The sequence below is a fragment of the Marmota monax genome, unplaced genomic scaffold (genome assembly GCF_021218885.2).
Source record: "Marmota monax isolate L192 unplaced genomic scaffold, Marmota_monax_Labrador192_F-V1.1 WCK01_AAM20220418_F8-fsc00008, whole genome shotgun sequence".
NCBI classification, from domain to species: domain Eukaryota; kingdom Metazoa; phylum Chordata; class Mammalia; order Rodentia; family Sciuridae; genus Marmota; species Marmota monax.
This window is the reverse complement of record NW_026694432.1, coordinates 20,310,487-20,320,894: the sequence shown is the minus strand read 5'-3', so window position 1 is coordinate 20,320,894 and position 10,408 is coordinate 20,310,487. Positions and strand designations below refer to the sequence as shown.

General features: G+C 49.1%; 1 pseudogene; it reads right to left on the bottom strand.

The window, feature by feature from the left end:
- Positions 1–382: 382 nt before the first annotated feature.
- On the bottom strand, positions 383–6,766 carry LOC124109707 (protein SET-like; annotated as a pseudogene).
- Positions 6,767–10,408: the final 3,642 nt, after the last annotated feature.

The following is a 10,408-nucleotide window of genomic DNA, read 5'->3' as shown; positions in this document are numbered from 1 at the left end:
GGGTCGGGGGGAAAGCACTAAGCAACTCAGTGAGACCATCTCTATTTTTGTTTATTTATTTATTTTGGTACCAGGGATTGAACTCAGGAACACTCGACCACTGAGCCACATCTCCAGCCCTATTTTTTTTTTTTTTTTTGTAGTTTATTTAGGGACAGGGTCTCACTGAGTTGCTTGAGGCTGGCTTTGAACTCCTTTCTCAGCCTCCCAAGCTGCTGGGATTACAGGCTTGCACAGCCACCCCGCCTGCAGAGACCCTGTCTCTAAATAAAATACCAAATAGGGCTAGGGATGTGGCTCAGTCGTCCAGTACCTGCCCCACACCCCTCAAAAAAAAAAAAAAAAAAAACATGAAAACAAAAAAGGTTGGAATCCATCCGTGTTCAGTTAGTTATCTTTCCATTTATCATCATCTTCTTCACCTTCATCCTTATTGCCTTCTTCATCAATATCTTCCAGTCCTTCTTCATTATCCATGTCAGGAACCACCGAGTAGTACTGCAATGGATTAGACCAAATATCATCTTTGATGATTTGATGTCCTCTTCTACCTCACCTGCACCTGCGTCAGGATGGTCAGTAAACCAGGTAGAGAAGCTGTCAGTTCCTGCTGCCTCTTCCTGCTGACTTTATTCTGCGTTGGACTTGAACATCAAATCCTTTCCAGATTTCCATTTGATTTCAGTGGAGTTTGAAGATGGATCGCCACTCTCATTCAGATGAAATTCTTTGGAGAGAACTTTATATTCAAAGTAAGGATTTTCATCAAAATAAAAATCTATTCTGTAACCTGATTTGATCTCTTCAAATTCTGTCACTTCAACTCTGATCAAATCATGCAACGCCGCTTCGTCTTCCTCCCCAAGCGGCGTGGACACCTGTGGATGGTTGACAAATGTTGTTACCCCCAAATTGGGGATTTTGGCGATCAATTCTGACCTCTCCTGAAAAAAATGATCGGCGGAGTTATATTTCTGTTCTACTTTCAACATCTCCTCACTGGCTTGCTCAGTAAGTCTGTCTGTTTCATTCTGTACCTCATCGATACGATCAATTGCTGCTTGTTCTTTTTCTGGGGTCTCGTCCGCCGTCGTGGTTGGAGTTGAGCTCCTTTCTACTGACTGTCCTTTTGCGCTGCTCTCTGAGGTGTGTGGGGGTGGTGACCGGCCAAGCAGGGAGGGGGGAGGGGCGGATAGGGGGCTTCCCCTTACCACCCGCACCTGCGCTCCCTCGCAGCCCTCCCTCCTTGTTTGCTAGCTCCAGCTGCCCTCGCAGCAGGGGGCGTGCAGCGTACCGGCCAGGCTGGGGCTCCTGCCTGCGGAGGGAGGCGGATGCCCGGGCTCCCTTATTGGCACTCCTGCTCACTGCTCCGCCCAGGCCAGTCTGGAACTCAAGATCCTCCTGCCTCAACCTCCCAAGTGATTACAGCTGCACTACCATGCCCATTTTATCAGTCCTTTTATTTTGTAGCCATGTTAGTGGTGTGAAATGGTATCTTACTTTTGTTCTCCCTTTCTTTTTTCCCCTTCCTTTTCTTTCTTTCCCTTTTTCTTTTCTGCTTCCTTCTTCTTCTTTTTTTTTTTTTTTTTGCAGTGCTAGGGGTTGAACCCAGGACCCTATGTCGAGCTACACTCCTAGCTCCTTACTCAATCTCTATACTGTTTGTGACGTGAGGGATCATTCCCTCTTGGAATACTTGGTTTCTAAGACCTCTCATTGTCCTGGTCGCCTCCTTTGTCCCAGTGGGTCCTCCTTATCTGTTCAACCTCTCCGCAGTGAAATACCCTAGCACGCACTCCCGGGTTCTCTTGCCTTTTCTGTCAACACCACTCCCTTGGCAACCTTGTGCAGTCTTAGTGGGCTCTCAATGCCCTCTGTGCACCAGCCAACCCCAAATTCCAGAGATCTCTCCTGGACTGTAAAGCTCATTTACTTAATTTTATTCCACATCTCTCCTTATATGTTTATCATCTTCTCAAACTTTGCATATTCAAAGCTGAATTCTTGAACTGAATTGCTGCTCCTCCCTATCAAATAAAAGGCAACTCCCAGCTTGGGGACTGAAAACTAGAAGCTGTTTTTCACTCTTTTCTCCCTCTCTTCTTTGCTGTGCTGGGAATGGAACCCAGGGTGAGCTCTACCCCTGAGCCACACTCTCAGGCCTACTCCTTTTTCTCTTGCACCCTACATTCTAGTTGGTCAGCAAGTCCTGGTGACCCTACCTTCAGAACAGACAGCATCAGACCGCATCTCACCCACATCCACCCCCCCACCCCCTCATTCCCTGTTTTCTGCCATCTCCATGGCTCAGGCCACTGCTTCTCCAGAAGGGCAGGGATTTTATCTATTTTGTTTTCAGGGTAATCCAGTGCCTGAGAAGATGTTGATGTTCAATAAATATCCATGGAAAGAACTTGAAGAAGGCAGGTAAGAGCCAGATCTTAGAGGGACATGGTAGCACCTACCTGTAATCCCAGCAGCTTGGGAGGCAGAGGCAGGAGGATCAGAAGTTCAAGGCCAACTTCAGCAATTTAGCAAGGCACTCAGCAATTTAGTGAGACCCTGTTTCTAAATAAAATATAAAAAAGAAGGGCTGGGGGTGCTGGGGTTGTAGCTCAGGTAGGGTGCTCGCCTAGCATGCAGGAGGCACTGGGTTCTATCCTTATCTGTTCAGCACCACATAAATGTAAAATAAGATATTGTGTTCACCTAAAACTTAAGAATAAATATTTTTAAAAAATATATTAAAAAAAAAGGACTGGGGGTGCGTTTGTGGCTTAGCGGTAGAGTGCTCGCCTCACATGTGTGGGGCCCTGGGTTTGATCCTCAGCACCACATAAAAATAAATAAAATAAAGGAATTGTGTCCAACTACAACTAAAAAAATAAATATTTAAAAAATACATATATATAAAAAAGAGCTGGGGATGTGGCTCAGTGGTTGAACGCCTCTGGGTTCAATCCCTGGTATGGGGGGAAAAATCATCAACAACAAAACAAGCCCAGATTTTGCAGGGAATGGTGGAGTGTGGCCTTAGGAGGGCCATTGGAAGTTCCTTCCTATTTTCCCAGCCAAGGAAGCCTGGTGTAGTAGAATCCCAGGGCTCCTGTTCTTATCCCATCTTGGCCTCTTGGGGCACTGTGACCTGGGTACAAATTACTCCCCCTTCACTGAGGCTTGGTTTCCTCATCTGCTCATCAGGGCATTATGACCTCCCTCCCTGGCTGGTGCGAAATACCTGGTGTGTGAGCAGTGTCTAGCATATAGCCAACACGGAAGGCTTTTCCTTCACAGAAACAGTGCTAATTTGGAGCAAATTTCAGACAGGAGTGCAGATTTTTGTTGTCAAAGATGTGAGATGTGGTCTGATGCTGGTGGTGGTAGGGAGGTAGAGAAGGAAGAGGGAAGAGAAATGGAGAAAGAGTAGGAGACAAGGCTCTGAGATCCGAAGGACAGGGAGAGTCCAGGCTGCCGGCAGGGATCTGAGCAGGGCCGGTTTTCCACCTCTCTTGGATTCAGATCTCCCTTTCCTCAGGGTGGTGTAAAAGCCTCTCCACCCTGGGCTCTGTTCAGCCCACCCTAAGCGATAGGGAGGCACATAGATATGACAGGTGAGTAAGGCCATTTCATGGTGAGGAAACAGGCTCAGGAAGGCACAATTTGCCTTTGGCTCCTCTTCTCTGCTCCTCCGGATGTTCAAGGGCTGTCTTGCTCCCATTCCTACCTCCTCAGGGCATACACCTGAGTGGGTGCTCTTGAGTGGGTCTCCAGCCCTTAGCCCATTCCACACCCCTTCTGTAACAATAACATCGAGATGCCTCTTTCCTGTAGTACAAGTCTTAAATTTCCAAAATGCGGAAATCAATGCCATAACCAAAATGTGAAGAAATAAAAGGAAAGTAACCTATACTGTCTCTCTCTTTTTATCCTATAAATACTCAGGCAGACTTTCGTAGATCAGCGCTTGTTGGATTCACGCTTATGAGTCACCCGGGCACCTCATTAAAATGCAGATTCTGAGCCAGCAAGGCTGGGGAAGGAGCTCAGAGTCGACTCTTCCAACCAGCTCCCTGGTGTTACCCAGCTGCTGCTCCACTGGCTGGAGGGAGAGGGCCCCGTCTGCAGAGGTGGGCGGCCCGTTGAGCCCGGGGCGCCCTGTTCCCGGCGGGATCATCCGCCCAGAGCCTACCCGTCCAGGGCCCTAGTGAAGGGCAACCGGGTCCGGGCCCGCCCTGCAGCCCAGCCTCATTCCTGGCATCAGGGCGGCGAGCGCCTCGCTGCAGAGACAGCAGTTCCCACGGGAGGAGCCCGCCCCGGGAACCGGCCTCGGGGCAGGGAGGGAAGCCCTGAACTGCCCGTCCAGCGAATTGACGTGCGAGGGGCGGGGCCTGTCAGCCCCACCCTCTTCCCTGTCCCTGCTTGGATCTGTAAAGCCCAGGTGCCTCTCCTTCCTCCTTTCCTCCCCATTCCCTCTGCCACAGTCTAGGCTAGGCACCTGCAGTGGTCAGCCCAAGAGGACCCAGCTGTTCCCTGCCATCATCCTTGCTGGTTCTGGCGAGGGCAGGGGTTCTGGGGAAGTCTTCCACCCTTGAGAGCCAGGCCAGACTGATCCTCATCCTGGTCTATTCACTAGTACAAGGTATCAGAGCTTGGAGGATGTCCCGGGACTGGATCCTGTTATGCCTGGCATGTGTCAAGAAAAGCTTGCAGGTCTCCTGGGTCTGCATCACCCAGGAAGTACAGCACTGCCCATGTGTGCACGTGGAGCTCCAAATTTCCTTCAGGATCCTTAACTCTGGATATCAGAGCTGGAAGGCTAAATCTCTCATTCTAATTTGGGGAAACTGAGACCCAGAGAGGGGAAGGGTCTTGCAGCTCACAAGCCTGATAAGGTTCTGGTCCCGCTCCTTCGGTTCTTAGATGAAGTCTCTGGGGTTTTCACAGCTCCCTCTGCTGCCTGGGACCTGGGGCCAGTGTTTGACCAGAGCCTATTTCTTTTATTTTAGTGATGGGGTGGGGGATTGAACCCAGACATCCTTTGTCACTGAGTTACATACCCAGCTCTTTTTTTTTTTTTTAAACAGGGAGAGAGAGAGAGAATTTTTTAAAATATTTATTTGTTTTTAGTTTTCAGCGGACACAACAACATCTTTGTTTGTATCTGGTGCTGAGGATCGAACCCGGGCCGCACGCATGCCTGGTGAGCGCGCTACCACTTGAGCCACATCCCCAACCCACTAATGGCCTTTCTAAGTTGCTGAGGCTGGCTTTGAACTTGTGATCCTCCTGCCTCAGCCTCTCTAATCAATGGGATTGCAGGCATGTGTCACCCTGCTTGGCTATTAGGGTCAGTGTTTGGATACAGTAAACCCCTCTCTCCCCAAGGCTTTACAAGAGGCACCAGGGCTTTACAGATCCAAGGGGTTAAGGGCAAGAGTGAGGCAAATCAAAGAGAGAGCCCAGCAGGAAAGGGAAGGAGATTTAGTGCCCTATAAAATATACTTTGCCTTTAGGTTTCATTTCCTAAAACAAAGTTGTGCCACTAAAGCAAGAAAGAGACAATGGGGACTTAATTTGGTTTTACTTTTCAATGTCTTGCTTCCTAGACAGAAGGCTCAAGCTCTGACTACAGAGTAGAGACAGAACCAGCCATGCTGGGGGCCTGTTAGAATGGCTGTCACTATTCTAAGATTGAGTTTGGCCTGTGTCAGTCCCACATGGAGATAGGAGTGTATTTGGCTCCATCATGGCCTAGCCCACAAGAGATGAAGCTCTGTCTAGGCTTGGGTGGAGATCTTTGTCATCAGGCTCAGGTTCAAGTTTATGTCCAAGGTCAGGGCTCATCCTAGGATCAGGGAACAGGGAGAAGCAGACCTTGGTCCCTGTCAGGACAGACCCAGCCCAGGATTCCTACTCCAGGAGGGTGAGTCAGGCAGCCAGTGTGGAGCCACAGCCTTAGGCTCCAGGACTGGAGCAGAGAGGCCCTGGTTGCAGTGACATCCCAGGGCCTGTGGCTCACCATGACTGGTTCTTGAGGGCAGGCTGAGGGTTGTCACTGAATCCCTCCCCATACAACTTCCCCACAGGACCCTAGGGTTGTGTGGATGCCCTCCTTTCACTTTTCTACTCAAAGGTTGCTTACGGAGGCCATTGGCACCGTAGCCAGCTCTGCCTATGGGCAGCAGGACTCAGGGATGGAGGTCAGGTTTTCTCGTGGTCTCAGGGCTCTGTGCAGGTGTGCGTGCTAGGAAACAGGTTAGCTGGACAACAGGAACTGTGAGCTCCGGAGCCCCTACCAGGGCCGATTTCCAATACCCACATCACACTGTGCCCTGGCTCTGTCCCAGCACAGTCCCCTTGTCTTCCACAGGGCCCAGAAGGGACTGGGGCCCAGTTGGCCCATGAGGTCAGGGTTCCCCCAAGGGTTCTTTGCCCTGTCCCTGTGCCTATTGGTGTGAAGGTGACTGTGTTCATGATGTGGCTTTGGCTGACATTGTGGTTGTCATGGTTGAGTCTCTTCTCAGTGATGGGAGGGGACAGTCAAGGAAGTGTTTCTGTCCCTCAAAAACAAACAGAAAACCTACCAGGTTCCCTAGTAGCATGGGGACCCTGGAAAACCTGACGTAGCCTAAGAGCCTCACCTGCTGCCACTCTGCCCTCCTGCTCCACGCAGCGGGGACCTCGCCTCGTGCCACATTCAGGAGCCGACTCTCGGGTGCCCTCACCTTGCTGTCCGAGTCCACGTGCTTCCCTGCACTGTGGCCATCTTTCAAACCCAAGTCATTCCTGAGGACAAGTCCTTCTTCTTATTAAGGGACAACCCTCGGTGGCTTCCTGGCAGTGGGAATAAAATGCCAATCCTTTCAGTTCTTTTCCCAGCTGACCTTCCCCTCATCTCCTCCTCCAGCCCCTGGCTCCTATGCACGTGCTACAGCTGGCCACCTTCTGTGCTGCAAACACAGCGAGCTTGTCCTTCCTCGGGGGTGTCAAGCCCACACCCTTCCCAGCTCTCCACCTGTCTGGTTGCTCTTCCCCCAGCCTCAGCTCAACTAGACCTTCCCTGACCCCCCTTTAGAAGGGGCTCCCTCAGTCACTCTTTACTTCGTCACTCCCATTTCTGCCTACCCTGCCAGTCCCATCCACAGTCACCTTGTTTATATGTGTTACCTTTTTATTTTTTATTTTATTTTTTTAAGAGAGAGAGAGAGAATTTTTTTAATATTTATTTTTAAGTTTTCGGTGGACACAACATCTTTGTTTGTATGTGGTGCTGAGGATTGAACCCAGGCCACACACATGCCAGGCGAGCGCGCTACCGCTTGAGCCACATCCCCAGCCCTGTGTTACCTTTTTAGGATGCAGGATCTCAAACTCCTGAGCTCAAGTGATCCTCTCACCTCAGCCTCCCAAGTGCTGGGTCTGCAGATGCCCGCTACTCATACCTGCATCACTTGTATCCCTGTCTTCCCCACCAGAATGCAAACTCCAGAGGGTGGGGACCAACAAGTGGCTGTAGAATAAATGAAAAAATGGCTATGCTTATTTACTCTTTGTCATGCCTGGGTCATTGATAACATCTTGTTTGAATGTCAGGCTTGCCGTGGCGCATGCCATTGTATCTCAGTGGCTCTGGAGGCTGAGGCAGGAGGATCTCAAGATCAAGGCCAGCCTCAGCAACTTAGTGAGTCCTTGTCTTAAAATAAAAAAACAAAAGGCTGGGGATGTGGCTCAGTGGTTAAGACCCGCTGGGTTCAATCTCCAGGAAGCCCCCTCCCCCCAAAAAAATTATGTCAAGCCTGCTTTCTGTTCTTCACTGGGGTAGAGGGGCAAGGGGCAAAGCATCTTCATTCTGGGGAGGACCAGGAAGCTGGGTTTAAGAAGCTGCTGGCACTGCTCTCCCCACTGCAGCGGCTGCTGGGTAGCCAGGAAGCCAGAGATCTAAAAACTGGTGACTTGACACCAGGTGGCTGCTGCAGAAAACCCTCATGTCACTGCGACCTTGCTGGCTGGCAAAAATGGCCAAAAGGGGTCAAGAAATAATACAAGATGAAATAGCAAAATCACAGCCACAACCAGCATTTTACAGCGCTTGCTCTATTCTCCCTATTTGTAAGGGGGAGAGCCCAGGAGCTGAGGAGGGCGCATCACTCAGCACCAAGCATCCTGCTCCCTGGAACCTAATTGGATTCCAGAGGCGCTCAGGCTGCAGAGGCGATGTCGTTGTTCCCTGGCTGACCTCCCCAGCAGGTTGAGCACACCAAGCCACAGTCCCTGCCCTGTGACATCACTACCACTGTCACCTCTCCATCAATGCCACCATCAGGAACCATCCCTGGAACCACTGTCAAGTCATTACCAGCCCGTCGCCTCCTCTACCAAAGTCAAGATCTAACTGAGCAGTCACCTTTTCCATCATTCCACAGTGTCACCATCAGAGTCACTGCCATCATTGTCATGATTACCCCCCTTAGATTCCTCTCCAGTGGCAGGAAGTGTCCAGATGGTAGTGAGGTCACTCCTTGCTTTGGTGTTCCCAGGGTAATTGCTTAATGTGATGACCATGGCCCTGAGCTTGCTAGATACCCTGCACTACTAGGGAATCTTCCTAGGCTCTGCCGAAGCTGAGGAGGGCTCTGGCTGCATGGTCCCAGAGAGCCTCTGGGAAGCCATTTTGTCCATCCCCCTGTCTCACCAATGCTTTGCCTTTATGGTGGAAAAAGCAATATTATGATTGTTCAGAGTGCTGGTGGGATAAGTCTGGATCAGCAGATGGCATCACCTCTCTGGACTACAGTTTCTTCATCTGTAAGAAGGGAACTGGAGGAGTTACCTTGTAGAGTATGGGGGATTTGAGGGTGTGTAAATGAAGAACCTGCCACAAGTCAACAAATACATGAAAAATGTTCAATATCTCTAGCAATTAGAGAAATACAAATTAAACCTACACAGTCAGAATGGCAATTATCAAGAATACAAATAACAAGCCGGGCGCGGTGGCACACACCTGTAATCCTAGCAACTCCGGAGGCTGAGACAGGAGGATCGAGAGTTCAAAGCCAGCCTCAGCAAAAGCAAGGTGCTAAGCAACTCAGTGACACCCTGTCTCTAAACAAAATACAAATAGGGCTGGGGATGTGGCTCAGTGGTTGAGTGTCCTGAGTTCAATCCCCGATTTAAAAAAAAAAATAGAATACAAGGCTGGGGATGTGGCTCAAGCGGTAGCGCGCTTGCCTGGCATGCGTGCTGCCCGGGTTCGATCCTCAGCACCACATACAAACAAAGATGTTGTGCCCGCCGAAAACTAAAAAGTAAATATTAAAAAAATTCTCTCTCTCTCTCTCTCTTAATAATAAAAAAAAAAGAATACAAGTAACAATAAATGTTGGCAAGGATTTGGGGGGAAAATGTACTTTCATACATTGCTGGTGGGGCTGCAGATTGGTGCAACCACTTTGGAAAGCAGTATGGAGATTCCTCAGAAAACTTGGAACCACCATTTGACCAAGTTATCCCACTCCTCAACATATACCCAAAGGATTTAAAATCAGCATACAACAGTGATGCGGCCACATTAATGTTGAGAGCAGCTCAATTCACAATAGCCAAACTATGGAACCAACCCAGGTGCCCTTCAATAGATGAATGGATAAAGAAAATGTGGTACATATACACAATAGAATAATAATACTCAGCCATAAAGAAAAATGAAATTATGGCTTTTTCGGGTAAATGGATGGAACTGGAGACTATCAAGCTAACTGAAGTTTGGAAAAAACCAAAGGCTGAATGTTTTCTTTGATATGCAGATACTGACACACAACAGTGGGGCAGGGGCAGGGAGGAGTGGAGGTCACCGGATTGGACAGGGGAGGGGGGTGAGGGAGGGGTATGGGAATGGGAAAGAGTAGAATGAGTGGGACATAACTTTCCAAGTGCATATGTGAACACAGGACCAGTGAAACTTCACATCCTGTACAAACACAAGAATGGGAAGTTGTACTCGTACTCGGTGTATGTGGGATATGTCAAAACACATTCAATTGTCATGTATAATTAAAACGAACAACAACAAAAGAACTTGCCAACAGTACCCAGTACCCAGGAAGCTCTCAAATGGAAGCCACTAATGTCTTGTCCTTTTTTTTTTTTGTCAATGATATAGGGTTCATATCATACCAGGCACTGTTGTTAGCACTCTACAAATTTCAATTCATTCATTTAGACCTCATAAGAGCTCTATGAGACAGGTAATGCCATTACTCCCATTTTATAGTTGTGAAAACTGAAGCACAAAGTCAACTGACTTACACAAGGTCTCATAGCTAGTTAGTGAGGGGCCAGGATTTTAACACAGGAAATGTAGCTCTAGAGCCTGAGCTCTTAACCTCATGCTATTTAGCAGCAAGTA